The sequence below is a fragment of the Aythya ferina genome, assembly GCF_964211825.1.
Source record: "Aythya ferina genome assembly, chromosome: 12".
Lineage (NCBI taxonomy): Eukaryota > Metazoa > Chordata > Aves > Anseriformes > Anatidae > Aythya > Aythya ferina.
Window position 1 is genome coordinate 7,740,586 of NC_140308.1, and position 17,650 is coordinate 7,758,235.

Here is a 17,650-nt window from a genome sequence, read left to right on the forward strand (position 1 = left end):
CTGCAGGATGCTTTCATAAAAGAAGTTCTCTCTACCACAGTTCATCACACAAAAGATTCTGTCTGAATACAAACCTTATTTTATCTTGCTGAGATGAACTGGTGTTAGCTTTCACTTTTTGTTTCTTATATTTCACCAAGTTCATCCTACTACAAACTTTGGAAATTACTCCATTTTTTATTGTGACCTGCAAAAGGAGGCTGAGACCTACAGGCAACTGAAATGCTTCACTATAAAAAGAGGCTCAGTAGCAATATCAGTAGTTTAATTAAAGATACAATTTCTCACAGCAGACCTTAACTCTCTTGCATTCTTTTACAACTCTCAATGTAGCTACTGCACACTTCAAAGTTAACTCTTCTGATTAGAATATCTGTACAATTAAGCTTGCATTTTAACAAGAGTGACATGCTTCTATCACTTCAAAATTAGTACTGAAATCAAGAACTTCGTTCAGGAACCTAGAAGGCACTGTCGTCTTCCTCTAAAGAATACCAATTATCTTGATTATAACTGAATCCCAGTAAATTTAATCTTATTTTCCTCAGTTTGTTACTTGCCAGTGCCCCATAGGAGATAGATATAAAAACTTTGTTTTTATTTGTTTTTATAGGCATAAAAACAAGTTTTTTTTTTTTGTTTTTGTTTTTTTCTCAATAAAAATAAGTAAATGTGTCTGAAAACCATCAAATGGGTAATGAAACTGCCATTTTTATAACAGCTTTTCAGGCAAAGTCAAACTTGGGAACACCTCATAGTGATATTTTAAATATATCTACAAATACGTACGGCCATTACCTAATTTTTCTCATTGTTAAGCACTTCTTTCTCTAATGTCTGATTTAAATATTTCCTTTTATGCAGTAATTTCACGCTATTGCTCCTTATTATGCCATTTTCAGCCTCTGCCAATAACACAACAGGGATTCTTGCTGCTCAATTATTTGTAGACAGTTACATCCCTATCATAGCCCCCCCTTTGACTCCTTTCCTCTTGGTTCTGCATATCAAAGTGTGGTTCTGTCTGCGGAGTGTAAAGTGTATATAAAGGGATATGGTATTTATCATCCATCATTTGCCTTTGTACAAAAATGATACAAAATTTGCATGTCAAAAGCCTTTCTCCCACTTCTCCAACTGCTAGAGCAGCAAACTCAGTCTGGGATCTGAAAGTCAAGCTGTGTTCCTTCTGCTTCATACATCATCTTTCTAATAAAAGTTCTACAGTGAGACCCAGCTGCAATTCTGCTGATGACGCATGCAAAAAAATATATACCAGCTCATAATACCATTGGCTCGACAGACATAACAGAAGTGAAACTAGATGTTACTTAAGTGACTGTGAGTGACTTGAATTAATCACCTGGGGGCAAAGCAGTGTTGTCAGTTTGCTTGTGTCCACTATCTAGCAGAAATCTTACTTTTAGAAGATTTAGTTTCTGAAGCTTAGTATTGTGTACAAAATACTATCATTCAGGAGTGGAGAGAAGATCACTTCTAAACACTGTCAATTGTTTAAAGCAGTGAATCATATTTTGCTGCTGTCTCCTGAGCTGTTTACCAACAGTCCCAAACTGTCATTTAAAATAGCCTTCTATAATGTGGACTCTCACTGCAGGATTTGTGTGATGTTCTTCTGATACGTGATGAAAAAAAATAACAGCCTGATTAATTTAATTAATCTGAGACCTATCCAGAATTACATCACATGCTACAGGACACAGGTCCTTTCTTAATCTTTCTACCATCATGAAGGCTGCCAGCAGCCATCTGCAGGTGGTGTTCAACCCCTGGTGTTTCTCTTTGCTGCTCTAGGCATTATGGCCCTGTGCTATTCCCCATTTCTCCCTTCCATGTCTTAGAGAACTAGACCAGCTATCCACTACTTGAGAAACTCCTGGACATAGTTAGGAACATGGCATTTTGTGTGATTGTCTAGTCTGTACTAAATGTATTAGAAGGCATCAGAAATGTACAGTCTATACCCTTCTTGCCATGAGAACTCCAAGGCCTCCTTGACTTCTTGCCACTCTGAACATGGCTTTATCTTTTCATAGTAGCACAGCAGTAAGCCCCCACAGTTCATGAAACAATAACTCTTCACCTGTCCCTTGATTCTCATAATCTGCTTGTGAATCTTCTTTGAATGTGGTTTTACTTTCAGTATTTAACTTAAATGGGGGTTAAGAAATCCTCTGACTTCATTCATGTGACTTGTAAGTTAAGTTGTAGGCAGAGACAAGCATTTTTATTTTTTGTTAATAAATTGGTACCATAAGAAGAAAGGAACATTTCCAGAAGCAGCATTGAATAAACTATAATCTACACTTCATTTTTTTTCACCCTAGATGGTGCTGTGGGAGGTGTACAGGATGGCTTTATAGTTACAGTCAAACACAATGTAAAGTCAGATCTCCATATGGAAGTGTCACAGGATGTTAGACAACTCCTTAACGCGGTGGTATTTCTAAAGAAGAAAGAGCTGTTACCAAAACAGAAGTAAAACAGCAATAGCCATCCTGGTGACTGCCAGGCAGTCACTGCTACCAGGTCTTCAAGAATATAAATACATGGAATGTGAAAAAGTCGGTTTATGTTCATTCTACATGATAAATTAGCATAGTTTTATGAATTAGCATAGTTTTGTGTGTATGTATATATGTATGTATGTTCTGCAGGACATTATCATTGTGTTCATCGTGAATTTAAGCATAAGGTCAGCACGTAGACCTGTGACATTGGTAACATTCCAAGTTACAGGATCACCAGATTTTTCAAGAGTTACTGATCATGAAATTAGTCTGATATTGATTAAGGTCACATGAGTTAGGTTATCTGAGGTTTGCTGATGTGATTGGAATATGGCACAGATTGCTCAATATCGCATAAATTACATTTAGTTCTAATTACATTTAGTTCTTATCAAAAGTGATTAAGCACTGTTTTACTTGCACCTGAAGTATCAAGGTTGTGGGATTTTCTTTTCCTTCCTTCTAAATGTCTAACAATACAGACTAAAGTGTGAAAAAATCTTGGTTTGCTTTTGCTTTAAGTAAAAACCTGACTCTGGATATGTTTTTCCAGAAACAGTTGACTCCAAGGCACTCAGAAGTCCTGAAAACAGCTTTCTATTTTTCTGCCTCCACGTATGCAGTAGCAAAGCCAGAACATAAAGATCAGTGAGTAACAAAAGATTATTTTATTTAGAGTCATTATGGTATGTTTCTCAAGGAAGAATGAGAAATTAGGGCTATGTTTCTTTCATAAGGACAATACTAAAAATAAATGCACAAAAGTGAGGTAAGCTGAAACACAATGAAACAATGGCTTAGACTTACGAAAGCAGATGTAATTTGAATACAAACAAAACAATTAATAGAATTTATATGAGAAGAATAGTACTTACAACTGAAGTATCTGAAAAAAAGAAATGAAGGCAGAAACATTACAGTAAAATGCATAAAATGAACAGTCCTTGTGCTAGTAACTAAAGTGCTTATACACTTAAGTTACTGCAAAAGAGCACGCGTAGGCCTGTTAGGAGTTCGCTCTACGTAGTTTTAAGAACATTGCACATAGGATGTCACAACATATTTACTTATTTGATCAATATCATGCTTGGGCTGACAGATTATTTCAAGCAATACTGCTATTTTCAAAATGCAGAGATGAAAACCTTTCCTAAAGCTATTTTCTCAGATTATTGCTTTTTAAATATATTTAATAAAAACTGTTAGTTAATGGAGACTGTAAATGCACTGCTGAGCTACTCTCTATTTGTGGTATTTTAAATTTGATTGAAAACAATTAGCAGAAGAGAGAGATGCCTGTGAGCATTCATTAAAATGAGGCTTGTGGATTGTGACTGCTGAATTTTCACTGTGCATCTGGAGCTGTTTACACTGATGGCTCAGTTTTTCGTCATAATAAAAAAGGGACTGTTCACTATAAAGGTTATGCTGGCAAAAAAATAAAATGTATTAAATTTTTCCAAAACTTCCATTGAAAAAGCAGCAGCTTGTTACCCAAGGGGAATTTCTATATCAGATGATGATGGCTCACGGACAATTTAATTTGTTGTTTAGTTTAACAGCTTGTAAATCCCTCTCCTATAAATAACATGCAGTTGTAAAAGCTGACTGTTAATGAGATTATTGACCCTAAAGGTCACGCTAGCAGAATCCCCCATTGTTTGCTTAAGGATATGATTTTCATTTCATCTAACTAAAATCTTATGTTCAGACATAATGCAATGAGAAATTAAAAGAAATATATAGATACATGTGCATTACTGGTAGAACTATGCTACCAGTTTTAATTTGAGAGAAATCTTTTAGCTTGGATTGAAATGCTATCAAGGTAGTCAACTGATGAATATGTGGCTGTACAAGTACACTATCAAAGTGAGCATGTTCTGCACATTCAGTTTTATTAAAACCAGTTTTCTTTAAAACCAAGTTCAAATCCAAAATTCATCACCAAGTGAGATGAGTGGACTAAGGTGGTGATATTAAGGCTTTGCTTGTTTCATATTTGAAAGTCTTGTTACCTGCATTTTTATTATTGAATAGACAGAAGAATCGTGGTCAAGATTTAAATGTAGCACGAGAGGACAAATAATATGGACAACATCCTAATTTAAAAACAATTGGTATATTAAAAAAAAAAAAAAAAACCTTGAGACTTAACCCATTCTATGTAACACGTAGTCCAAAAAAACCCACCACAACACAAAATTAAATACAAGGATGTTGTGTTAACTTACACTTTACCAAATAAAGACGAAAATGTGCATCACGCGTCTCTCATCTGAGTTAATCTAGTAAAACCAACTAATCTAAATGAAGTATGCAATACAGTATGATAATTTTTGGTTTCTAGATTTGAGATAATCATGGTGATTACGTAATCAGCTATCTGGTCAAGACACACATGAACAGATCTGTAATACCTCAGATCATAGAATCATAAAATGGCTTGGGTTGGAAAGAAAGTTAAAAGCCATCATGCCATGGGTAGATGCCACTCACTAGACCAGGTTGCTCAAGGCCTCCTTCTACCTGGCCTTGAATACCTCCAAGGATGGGGCATCTGCAGCTTCTCTGGGCAACCAGTTGCAGGGCCTCACCAACCTCAAATATATTGAGGGATAGCTCAGTACGTTTGTAAGCCTCTGATATCTACTGAAGAAAGCATCTCCACAAAAAATACTATTAGCATTCAATATCTTACCAAACCATTAGTTACAGAAATAAGTTATACATAATATAAAATGTGGAAATATGTAATGTGTAAATGCACACAGAGAGAGAGAAGGACCACCTGAAAAAAATACGCTGATTTTAAATAAGATAACTGTGCATTATTCCAACTTCAGGTTACACATTTGAATACTCATCCTTTCCTGTCACTGGACACAAATGAAAAGAGACTGGTGATTTAGGGTTACTCAAGGTGCCTTAAATGGGCTATCCCTCTCTTTTAGTTCATAGCAAATATAACACATACTAATAAAAAGACTAAAATAAGCAGTAATACTAAAAAGTTAATATGAAGAAAATTATAGGTTGTATATATGTAGATGATACCTCATTTTTATATTTATGCATATTCCAGTCTTAATAAGAGCTGTGCACTCTGCGTGTCCCATTTACATCTCTAAAGGTTCAACAACAGGGTATTCAGGAATTCAGGGTCTCCATGGCAATGATGTGGGATGAACATCTCTTTCCTCTGAATATAAAAAAAAATAAAATGACCACATTTTTATTCTACTTGGCATTGTTTATCTTCGTAATCACAGCTCAGATCTTTTCATGAGATCTTCATCATATTTTCCCTTATTTGCATTTTTCTTAGAAGTCAAGAGATCATATTAATTGGCAAGAAGAAAAGAAATAGACTGCTTGCTGGTCAGAAGAAAGGATGAGGATTGCAACAGTTTCCAGAAGAGATTTGGGTATACCCTTGAATTTCTAATTCAAATGGGATCGTATATTCAAATAGCCTCAAGTTTTGTTTACTTTGGAATTCTTAAGTGAGAGAGAAGCAGTATCAGCAAGAACAAGTCATTTGCCTACTGTCCCGTTCTTAAGTCATTTTACACCCACTCGCACTCTACTTAGGATAATAAAAGCCAGTTATTCTGCTCTGCAGACATCAATGTAATATTCAAGAATTTAGTTTTCAGTGTACATAAGGGTATTTGCTATAGCATTACCTGGTTATACTCTCCCATGAGATCCACATTCTTTATGGCCTGCAGCACAGTCCTTTACAATGTTAGTTATAGATTCAAACAGCAGAATTTTCTAGTGTAGGGAAATGGTCAAGGAATTACAACCTATGCATCCTATTGTGTATGTCAAATGACATATGCATTTATCTACTTACCTTACAATCAGTCATTTTAATGAAATGGGGATTTTCTCAAATAAATCAATGAAACTTACTACATTTAGTTTTTGTGATAAAAAAAGTCTCAAAAAGAAGTTCAGTCTTACACATTAAACATCCATACCCACAAAAAGTCAAAAAGCATGGTAATGGTAATTCCAGTTAAGATGCTTTGGGATGTTTCAGATGCCAGAGTATAAATACAATCTTTAGAGATTATTCATCTAGGATATTAGGTAAATAACTGGTTAGCAGCAGGGTTGGTATGTTCTCCACATTGACTTTTTTCTTTTGAAAATGTATAGAGCTGCCTTAAATGTTTGTAGTGATATTACATTAGATGTAACTCCCAGACCCTTTCAGGAATTTGCTGCTTAACTTGCTGGTATCATGCACAGCCAAGATCACTGTTGTCCTTCTATTTAAGGCTTTACAGTTCTGATTCTGTAGATTGCTGCTTGTGGTTACGCAGCTAACTCTGAAGTATTCAGTGTTTCCTATTAAAAAGGGTAATTTTAAAAAGAAGTCATGGTCCAAAAACTACATCCTTGGCTTTGCATGAACAAAAGCTTTATTGCGTGTGATGTTTTCAACAACCAATATCAGTGCAAGAAAGATGTCATGCTGTCCACACAACAAAGCTAACACTAAGAGGAACAGTCCTCATTGTCCAAATAACACCACAATACTGCTTAACACACCCAGACTTTACCTCTTCTATCTACAAAGTCATAGTATATAAATATACTATAAATATATACTATACATAGTATATAGTGTTCCTCCATCTATCCTCTTTTTCTTTCTCTATAATAAATAAAAGAAAGAACAAATGAAGGGGAGACAAAGAGACAAAGTAAAGTAGCATGGAGCTTGATTTCTCAGCATAAGATTGCTGTAAAATGAATGAGTTACTTTGTATTTCCTTAAAATTTGCCTCATTTCATTCTTCCACTCCTCCAGAAACATGGAAACAGGAATGTTTTGTGGATTTACTTTTGGGGAGGAGTAAGGAGCAAGAGGTGAAAATACCACAGGCAAGCATACAGGTTTTACTTATAGGTTTCAACAATGGAGTAAAATCTGTTACATCTTCCTCAGTGCCATTTGATTTCCAAGAAGTTCTGTGTTTCTTATCAAAAAAATATAAAAGTTGAACTTTCAACAACTTTCTGAAACTTCAGTTGTGAGTTTTAATGGAACACTGCTATTAGTTTCCATTCTTTCTCCATTGTGAACATAGCATATACATGACATTTTTCATTCACTAGCCACTTCATCAAGTATCTGCATGTCTGCTTGGAGTGATGAACGGAGAGAATTGCATTTATACCATTATGGGAAACAACATACAGTATGTTTATACCATCTAGGAAAACACAAATTTCTATGCATTATTTATGGCAGAGACTTGTGATCGAACAAAGCACTTGCAAACAACAATAAATTGCTCTTTATTGAAGATATTTTAAGTCTTTACATAACAAAAAAATAATTGTATAGTGTTACTGGAGAACACAGAAGATTTTGGAACTTACTGTATAAAACTAATTAATAGATATGAGAGAAAGCAAGGTGCATTGAGGAAGGCTTGAACACTGCATTAGTATTATGTATTGGCCTTACAATTCCCTGTAGTACCAAAAATTTACATCAAATTCCAAGTCATCAGTTTCTGTTTAGGCTCCAAAATGGAAATCAACTCGCCTTTATTTTCTCTGTCCAATATGTATCTGAAGATGCTCAAGTCTTAATCATACCAGCTTCTTCCTAGCAAACAATGTACTTCATCGGTTTCATGTGGTAGGGCTTGCAGTTAGGAGTATATGAACAGAATACAGTAGGAATTTCATTTGTACTACAAGTTTATGAATATAATTTCCTTGTTTAAGGGCAAGTCAGATCAAGACAGGAGTTACATCCCAGCTTCAAAGGCACATAGACAGTATGCAGAAGAATCCATGTACTAGGTTAAGCTTATCATAGTGACCCCATTCCCACCAGCTGTAGGTGCTGCTTTGCCTTATAAGAAAACAGAAAGGACAGTTTTAGATGCTGATGTACATGTACAACATAGTTGTGCAAATAGTGTGGTCTGTTCACTGAACTGTTCTGCTCTCTTGTTAATGAAAAGTGTCTACCAGTTAAAACATACTGGCCCTGGTCATTTGGGAGCAAAAGCTGTCCAGCTGTTAGCACTTTTTAGAGTAGGAACTGTTAACTGCTTGTTCTCTGCTGGGGAGCACATTCTTAGGTCAGAACTTGGATTCCTAGATCAGACTCGAATACTGAGAAACCTAAATGAACACAAAAAAGGCATTTAATTTAATCCTTGAGTGTTTTTACCAATAAGAAAATAAGTGTCTGGGACTTGAATAATTTTACTTTATTCATAGGCTAGCAACACAGGGTAATACTCTGTCTGAAAGAATTGTACAAAGGATTTTATTGGACTAATGGGAGCCCCTGGTGAACAAACCTAATTACTAAACTACCATGGAAACATCAGCACAGTTCCAGGTGATTGATATTTTTTGTTATTTCCAAAAGACAGAAAACAGAGAGCAATAAATATTTAGGTAAACAAATAATGCATAAACGTGAGGGGAAATGTCATACCTTTAAAGAAGATTACTTTTTTTAAGGAACTACTCTTATCCTTTTATCCATAATCATCAAAAAAAAGCAAAAGAGAAGCCATTTGGAGACATTCTCTCCAAGACTCCTGTTTTTCCTTAAAACACTGAGGAATACATACCTAGGACCTCTTATTATAAGGGACAAATATAACAGCAAACATGATGAAAGCAGATTTGCTGCCAAGGATCATTATACAGATGTTATCAGCAGCCAGTATCCATACAGGGGCATGTTTACACCAGCATAAAATGAGAAGCAGGATCTTGGGCAAAAATACTGATGTAAGTTCTTTTCCATTGGCTTCAGCTGGCTTTGGATTACAAACTCAATTCATTGATATTACTGTAGATTCACATTGGTATAAGAAATGGCTATGAATCTGGATGGATAGTTTATGGAAATTCATTACCTAAAACTTTCTGAAGCATGCCATTACAGGGGAAAAAAAAAAAAAAAAAAAAAAGCTCATCCATCTAGACAGAGGTTGTTGCAGCCACTCTGTTTACTTAGTTGACAGCCTGCCACATTATGTTATAATAAAATGGAAGAATATCAAGGTTGTCAAGCATGTTGCGTTTCAAGGATTTAAATGAGAAACATACAAACTTTCTTGCAGTTTTACAGAGAATATGCTATTTCCTCTCAAGACACAGTTTTGTTTGTTGTTTTTTCCCCCCCCCCTCCAAGATAAGGCACCCTGTGTTACGTGCTTGCAAATGAGCTAAGTAATAATGGTCATTTGTCCAATATCTTCATGTGTCAAAGCAGCTGTCAGTAGAATAACTCCTTTCTATGTATGCCAATCAACTTCAGAGCATATGCTGAGCAGGGCCAAACTACTCAAGGATACATCAGCTCCATAGCACATGCAGTGCAGGGCTAAGCTGAACATCACTGAGGTTTAGAATCCTCTCCATCTCTAGTCCCAGCTCCCTCGGGAACAGAAATGACTAAACCATAACAAGTGTATTTATTCTCTAGCTTGTGGTCAGCGCATTCTGGATTCAGGGCATGCTTGAATCACTACTTATCTCTATCTGCTTATATCTAGAAATACAAACGTATCATTGAAGTATAAAATTTCTGAGCATGGGAACAGCAGCCCTTGCCACACGATCTCCACTGAGATTGCTTTAGAGCAAATAAAAGCCGAATTCAAACTAATGTCAAAAAGAAATAATTTTAAACAGAGCAACCTTCATCTTCATTCCATCTCGCTGATGTGATGCAGAAAAGACCTTTTATGATGGAAGGCTGATTTTAAATTTTTTGAAGGTTTATTTCAAAGCTTTTCAAACAATTATCCAAAGCATCCCTTTCATACAAAAAGCAGGCCAGAGTCATTTTTTTCATCTCTTGAGAGTGCCTTACCCATTTGGACTACTCAGAAATGCCTTTCCACATAACGTTCCATTCCACTCAGGTACTTCACAGGCGCACAGAGGCATGCCAATTATTATTTTAAAAACAAAAGTGAGGATTTTAAAAATGAGTAGGAAAGTCTAGATAGGTTCACTTAAAAATATTACTAAGAAATGAGTCAGATCACTTGTCTGAATGGTGATCAACCTTTAATTAGTCACACTGACATCAGACTCAGTGGAAGGTTCTTCACTTCAGTGGAAGCTGGAGAACATCACAACAATGTTGAAAGAACAGGTTGTAATCAAAGGACAGAAACACAGAACCTCATATTTTCTGTTATACTTTTCACTTTTAGTGTGTTCTGTTAATTAGTTCAAATTACTGTATAGTCTGCTTTGCTGCAAATAGGAAAAAGGTTACCCTGGTCTTAAAGGAGTTGCATACATGTAGGTTCATGTTCCTGTTTTATTGCATTTTCTGTGTGGCCCTGCACAAGTCCTTTAGCCTACCAGTTTCAATTCCTTATTTATGGAAGGTGGTTAATAGTACATTATTTCAAAATAGAAATGTTATAAGGGTAATGGTTAGAAAACATAGTCATTCAGCTACTACAGTAGTGGAAACTAATTCTGTCTCACATACACCATTATATACCTCCCCTACACTTCTCTTAAGCTTTTAATGGAATCAATCTCTCAAAAAAAAAAAAAAAAAAAAAAAAAAAAAAATTCTGCCATTGTCTTGAAATCTTAGAATCTCTGAAGTCTGTCTATTAAACTACTACTGTGTTCTTTCTCTATTCCACTTAAGAGGCATATAAGCAGGTTAATGCTTTAGGAACTTCCTATAAATAACTTTTTTTAAAAAAAAACTACCGTTATGATTTTTGTCACTGACTAATCCAATATTTTTATCTACATTTTCTTTCTTTTATGCCTTCCCACTAACCTGAGGCAATGCAAGGGTAAATAGTTCATATTTGCTCTTTATTGATGAGATGCATTTTGGAAATTATCTACATCAAATGTCACATTTTAATTTATTTTCAGATACGTTATCTGAAGATTATCATGATGATAATCTTCAGTTCTTTTTGCACTGACATCCATAAACACACTACTTGTTCCTGAAAAAAATACACTATTTTGGCACATAATATACCCCTTGAATTAAGTTATGTTTGAATTCTGGAAAAATATTTTTAAATCATAAGTCAAAACATATATCATCTATATACATCTATACCATACCAAAGGAGCCTAGAATTAAATAAATAAATAACAGGCTAAATAGTATTCACCTTAGTAAGATACACCTACCTGTCCAAGAGCATAGTAAAGGTGGGTGGGGAGAGGAGAATTGGCAGGGGTGTGATTTATTTCCTAGCTACCCTCCTCCCATCCCCCCCAATAAAAGTTTGGCCTGCAACACATTTTACAGGAACATCATCATCAAAGCACACACACAAGCTAGAAATATTTTTGACAGAAGAGCACATAAAATAGGACAGCACAGAGTAAAGGGTAATGAGAAATTGACCATTGTTCTGAAGTATCTGCTTGGGAGCTATATAAATCCTTTTTATTGATCCATATATTACAATGACAATTCCTACTCAAAAATTCAAGTTATTTATAGTATCATATAACTTCTTTAAGCTTATTGCATAGTTTCTACAAAACAAGATCTGAAAGTCATTTTCTTACATCTCAGCAGGAATTAATCTTGCAACAAATTATGTTTTGTTTCTAGTCTTCTTCTGTGCCTTTGATTCTGGTACCTTTCTTTACTTGCACTTAGTATGTTTAGTACTACTGTGAGAGAGCAAAAAAAGCCATACTCAAGTCTCCTGATGAGACAGAACACTTTCTGATAAATTTGACATCATTTAGACTACATCAAAATGGATAGTCCCCTAAGCATCTAAGGCCTTGCCTCCTACCTCTGTGTAGAGCCCTTCCTCATACAGTGGCTTCCTTGTAAAGTTAGTCCAGTTACTCCACAAAGTTACTCTAAGCTTTGGATTTACTCAGAACTTGTACCAGCAGGGAAGGAGGTCTCTAGATATACCTCAAAGTCTTCCTCTACCTCTCCCCACTTCTAAGACGCAGTCGACTTCTTTGTGAATTGATTCTTAATTTGCTTTTTCCAATATCTGGATAATAATAGTCAGATACAGCTTCATGGATTTCTGTTTGAGGCACCTGCATCTATGTCGTGTTTTTACAAAACACTTACTTTTGATGTAAATACTTTAAAAACAGGCAAACAGACAAACAACCTCCCACCACAAAGAAAATGAATATGACAATTGCTGAAGTCATCCTGTACATTAAACCAGTAAGCTCCCATGGACTTCAGGTCAGCATATAGATTTATGCCAACATCCACTCCAGGGTCTTCACCTTCATTGTGAAGATTCAAAGACCTGACTTTGCTTCGAATTCCAGTTATTGACTCTTCTCCATTCTATGAGGACTTTTGGAAGAGTCTGACCAGTGTTTTTTTGTTGTTGTTGCTATTTTTTTCTTGTTTGTTTTTATCAACATCACCCTTCAGGTATTTGAAGACTGCCACTAAATGCCCCCATTACCCTTTACCTTTTACAGAGTAAAAAAAGCTATATTTTATTCTCCAGCATGGCTCTTTTACTTTTTCACAGACAAACATAATTTTAAACACAACTAAGGAAGGAGCATAGATGGTTAGATGCATGGTGGAATCTTAATTCTTGGATATTTTCAGAATTTAACTACACAAAATCCTGAGCAACATTGTCTAGTTCTGAAGTCTGGGGCTAGGGCTTTGAGGAGTTGGACTAGAGACCTCAAGCGGTCTCATCCAAAACATTTTTTTCTTGAATGTGTGTGTGTGTGAAGGGGGTGGGATTCACCCTGGCATCATGCTTTTGTGATGCTTGCTGCCTGCTGCACAGCTGTAAAGTATGGATGCTCACTCATGGCTCAGTTAGGTTTGTCCATAGTGTGTCTCACACTGAAGGATTCATTGGCAATCAAGATCAGGCTTAAATCTAAGACTTCAAGAAAAACTCAACTTTCTCCTTTCTACTGTCAATATTAGCATCATAAGGATCATTGTATACCTCCCTGATACAAGTAGAAATTACTGTTGGCAGAGAAACCCAGATGTTCTGGAAAATGGTTTCTGAAGAAAAAAAGAATACTACTAGGTTCCTTTGTTGCTGTGAAATTCTGTTAAATGGGGAGAAAATTATTTCTTCATCCAACGCGTTTTCTCTCTAATGGGTCAGTAGGGATGGCTGCCTTTTTTTTTTTAAATATAAAATAAATAAAATAAAAAATAAATAAAATTAATATAAAAAAAAAAGGGGGGGGGAAGAAGACCTTTGATATATGTTCTTCAGTTTGCAACAGGCAAAGAAGCTGTGTAAATATCATCAAATCAGAGATGAAATACTGAAACATCAGAAAGAAATAGTGTAAGGATGTTTGATTGTCTCTCGCCTTTGGGTGTGAGGCCATCTGAAATATGAAATTGTATTTGAGGCATAGTTAGATGACCAAACGTATTTTGTGGCTCGGATCACATGACTGATAGTTATTCATTTTATAACAAGAAAAAATGCAGTTACTTGTTTTACAGATAAGGCCAGTAAATAAAATAATTCAAGTAGGTGTTTAAGTTCTTCTCTAATAGTTAAGTCCTTATAACAGAAATGGTTGAGAACTGTATAAGCTGGACCTTTAATCCTATTTATAACGACTGCATTTCAGGACATTAAGCATCCATGTTTACAAACTGTTTTTCAAAGTTTTGATTTTTTTTTTTTGTTGTTCTCCCCTGTTCTCCACACACATACTCTCTCTCATGTTTTAGTGTATCTGAGAGAAAGAAATTCTGGTTTGTTATTCTCTTTTATACTGCTTTCTGCTCTGTTACTCATGCCAGAAATCACTACATTCCCAATCTGATTTGGGTTTTACTGCATACACACTAAAAACAATTATATTCAGACTCAGATTGCAACACAGTGATTTGATTATAAGTGACACCTTATGTTTTAGATGCTCATTCACTTTCAACTCTTGTACATTATTTGAATTCTCACCAGCTGACTGGTACAATTTTGAACATTTTCAGCTTACACTGCACTACAGAATTGTAAAGCCATTGGGTAAAGGCATGAAAGTTACAATGATGTATGAGACTGCCAACATAATGGCAATAGCCTGCAAGTTTGAAGCTTATTCTCTATGTTTGTATCCTCAGAGAAAATAACTGCAGTGCTGAGGGCCATATTTTGTGGGTTTAAGTGTTAATTAAGTGGTATATAGGTCTCACTCTGTTTCCCTGCCCAAGGGAAGCTTTTACCCTTTGAGCCAGTTGAACTATTCACAGTAGGGTTGTGTTTGTGTGTTCCCCCACCCCCATCAACTGTACCCCTTTTCATCACTAGCCCTTCCAAAACTTCTAGAAACTTGTTTGAACATTTCATGTGAAGCACCTAGTGCTATGAATACAAACCACATCCCACAAGCACTTCAAAGTACTCATAATTTGGATTTCAGCTTTTAAACAAAACATCCAGGTTCTTAGGACAGATATAAAAATGATCACAGTGCTGCTTACCTGGTGAGGTATCCCCTTAGATCAGGGCATGTTGCATTCTGCCTGGCTTAGTGCTGCAGTTTTTTTTTTTTCTTGGTCCTTCTATTGGGCTTCACCTTTCATATGAAAGCAATCAAAAGCAAATGCCAAAACACAAAGAGGTGATTAGTGCTTCTCAGTCTAAAGTACTCACACCTGGTGCAGTGGGAACTTGCATTACTTGGTAGTGCACTCCTTAACCATGGCTATCTCTACAGTAACATACTGCATTGTATGGAGCCCTATGCACTTCCTCTGTTTTAGGGCACCATGGAACAAAAATATCACTTACTGCCTCAAGCTTGTATGGCTGATTCCTAGGTCCGCTTCCTGAAATGGAGATCCAGCCTACTGTTTTCTAGTCTCATAGGACAACCAAAAAAAAAAAAAGAAAAAAAAAGGATGAGGAAGCATTTAACAGCATACCAGTAAGACCTGGAGCACTACCTAGCTTTCAGTTGTTTAAGCAGCAATGTTTGCAGACCACCAAACACAGCTACCACTGTTATAAAATTCCCCTCCCATTGGAAAGATATAACCATCTGTATCTTCCCAAGTATTTTTCCTGTACTCTGTAAATCTCCTGTTTACTCTGAAGTTCTCATAATTTTTAAGTGTCATGACTTCCAGCAATCTGATGTCACCAAACTCTCCCTGAGGACTACAGTTCCCACAATTCTGTCTTGAAAACAAATGATGTTGGGCCATCGTGCTCTTAATCCACATGAAAGGACAACACAGCAATAATGTATGTTCTTTTAATAGAAATAATTTTCCTATGACTGTCAGCATTTGTATTTGTTGCCACAAAATATTCCACAAAATGCACTTATAATATTACCAAAATAGAATACTGTAGCCACTGCTCAAGCTTCTGTAAAGAAAAAAACTTTAGAATTCAGTTTAAAAAGGAATTGTATGTATATCGGTGGTTATAATTACACTTAAGTGATGGAGGAGGAACCCAAGAACATTCAGCAGTGGCAACGTGGTTTTCAATGTAAAATTTAACTTTTTATCAAAAAACTTACCTGAACTCTCATTATATCACTTCCTGAGTAGGGAATAAGGATTTTATCTGTGTACTCTGTTTCACAATATAAACAATTGGTTTGGCATTTCTTGGGGCTAAATGCAGCCCCTTTTTTCTGCGAAGTTAGCTAGCAGGCATTTATTTCATGGCAAGTAACTCTTGGAATTACTGTAATCCATATGTTGGAAGTGAAAATGAAAATTAAAACTGGACTGAATTATTCTGAAGATTTAGGAAAATATATACCTGTTATAAATTTTCTTTGAATGTCATTTTTTTCTTTCCATTCTCAACCAGCAGTTGGTTTGTGATAACAAAACTCCACATCTCTATGTGTTTTTTTGACCATCATGATAATATAAGGGGAAGTAAAAAACTGTTTGTGTCACATTTTGGTGGCCAGAAAAAGCCCACTCTTAATTCTTTCCTATGTCTTTAACTGACAAAATATATTCAGAAACAGAAACCATGGAAAAACATGAAAAGTAGATATTAAGACAATCACAGGTTTGTAAGATATTACTTTTCTTCCCTGTTTTAACACACTACCTGAAATAAAAGAGGTCTTAACAGTCTGAGTCAAACAGCTCTCAAATGAGCTATCATGTGGACAAGACCAGACACAATGCTAAACATAATTAATAGCTAAACAAGACAAAAACGTTCCTGAAGATGGGACAGAGAGAAGTCAGTAATGCAGTCTTCTGCTGTGGTCAGATGGTAGACTGGTTCTATGCAATCACAGGCTGAAAATTTCCTGTTTGCTTTGTAAATTATAAAAGACTCAGCAGGCAATTGGACGGTCTAAATAGAGCAGTCTAAATATCATCAATTGTTACTTTAATTTAAAGAAGAGATATTGTATACAATAAAATAAATGGCTGCTGTTCTATGTGAAATAAGAGGGTTGGAAAATATCCATTAAAAACCTACAGCATTTGATGATTCATACTTGACCTTTTTCTGCAAGGATTAATTGTATCTCCTGCTCTGTGTTGCAATGACATTTTACCTAACAATACCCTGCCTTTATTTGCTATAACAGGTTATACTGGGTTGCTACACCTTGAAACAGTTAGACCTGAAACTGCAAAAATTGAAAGGAAGCCAGTGCTGACTGGAAGACTGTAAAAGCTGTCTTCATACAAAGACTAAAAAGCTATATCTGCCCCTCTGTAGATGTCAGGCTCTTGGCCACCATCACCATTTTGCCTTGGAACTTTCCTAGCAGGAGCCTGGGTAATCTGCCTCAGTAACCCACAGAATAAATGTGCACATGATAGCTGCAGCAGGAGCTGCTATCTGGGAGGAGGGTGGCATGGGGAGGGGTGTCATATGTCTTGCCCAAATAATCTGTCACTTACCTTTAATTGGGTGTCCACTTGCCTGAATCCCACAGCTGAGACCACGGCTTTGAATTCAGCTGTGGATTCTACTTGTGCATGTGATTTTGACTCTAAAACCATATAGAGTTTGGCTCTTGATAAAACCGATTCTTTCTTTGTCCATAGGTTTAAGTCATGACATACTTCTCTGATAACATGTAAGAAACTTATTCCTCAACAACAGCTAAGGAACTGAGATAGT

At 35.9% G+C, this 17,650-nt stretch overlaps 1 long non-coding RNA gene across 1 annotated transcript in view; it reads right to left on the reverse strand.

The window, feature by feature from the left end:
• Window positions 1–15,086, reverse strand: part of LOC311443649 — a 295,691-nt gene extending 280,605 nt beyond the window's left edge. The window contains exon 1 of the long non-coding RNA XR_014697376.1: window positions 15,013–15,086. This is a non-coding gene — a long non-coding RNA (uncharacterized lncRNA). The remainder of the gene's footprint in view (window positions 1–15,012) is intronic.
• Window positions 15,087–17,650: the final 2,564 nt, after the last annotated feature.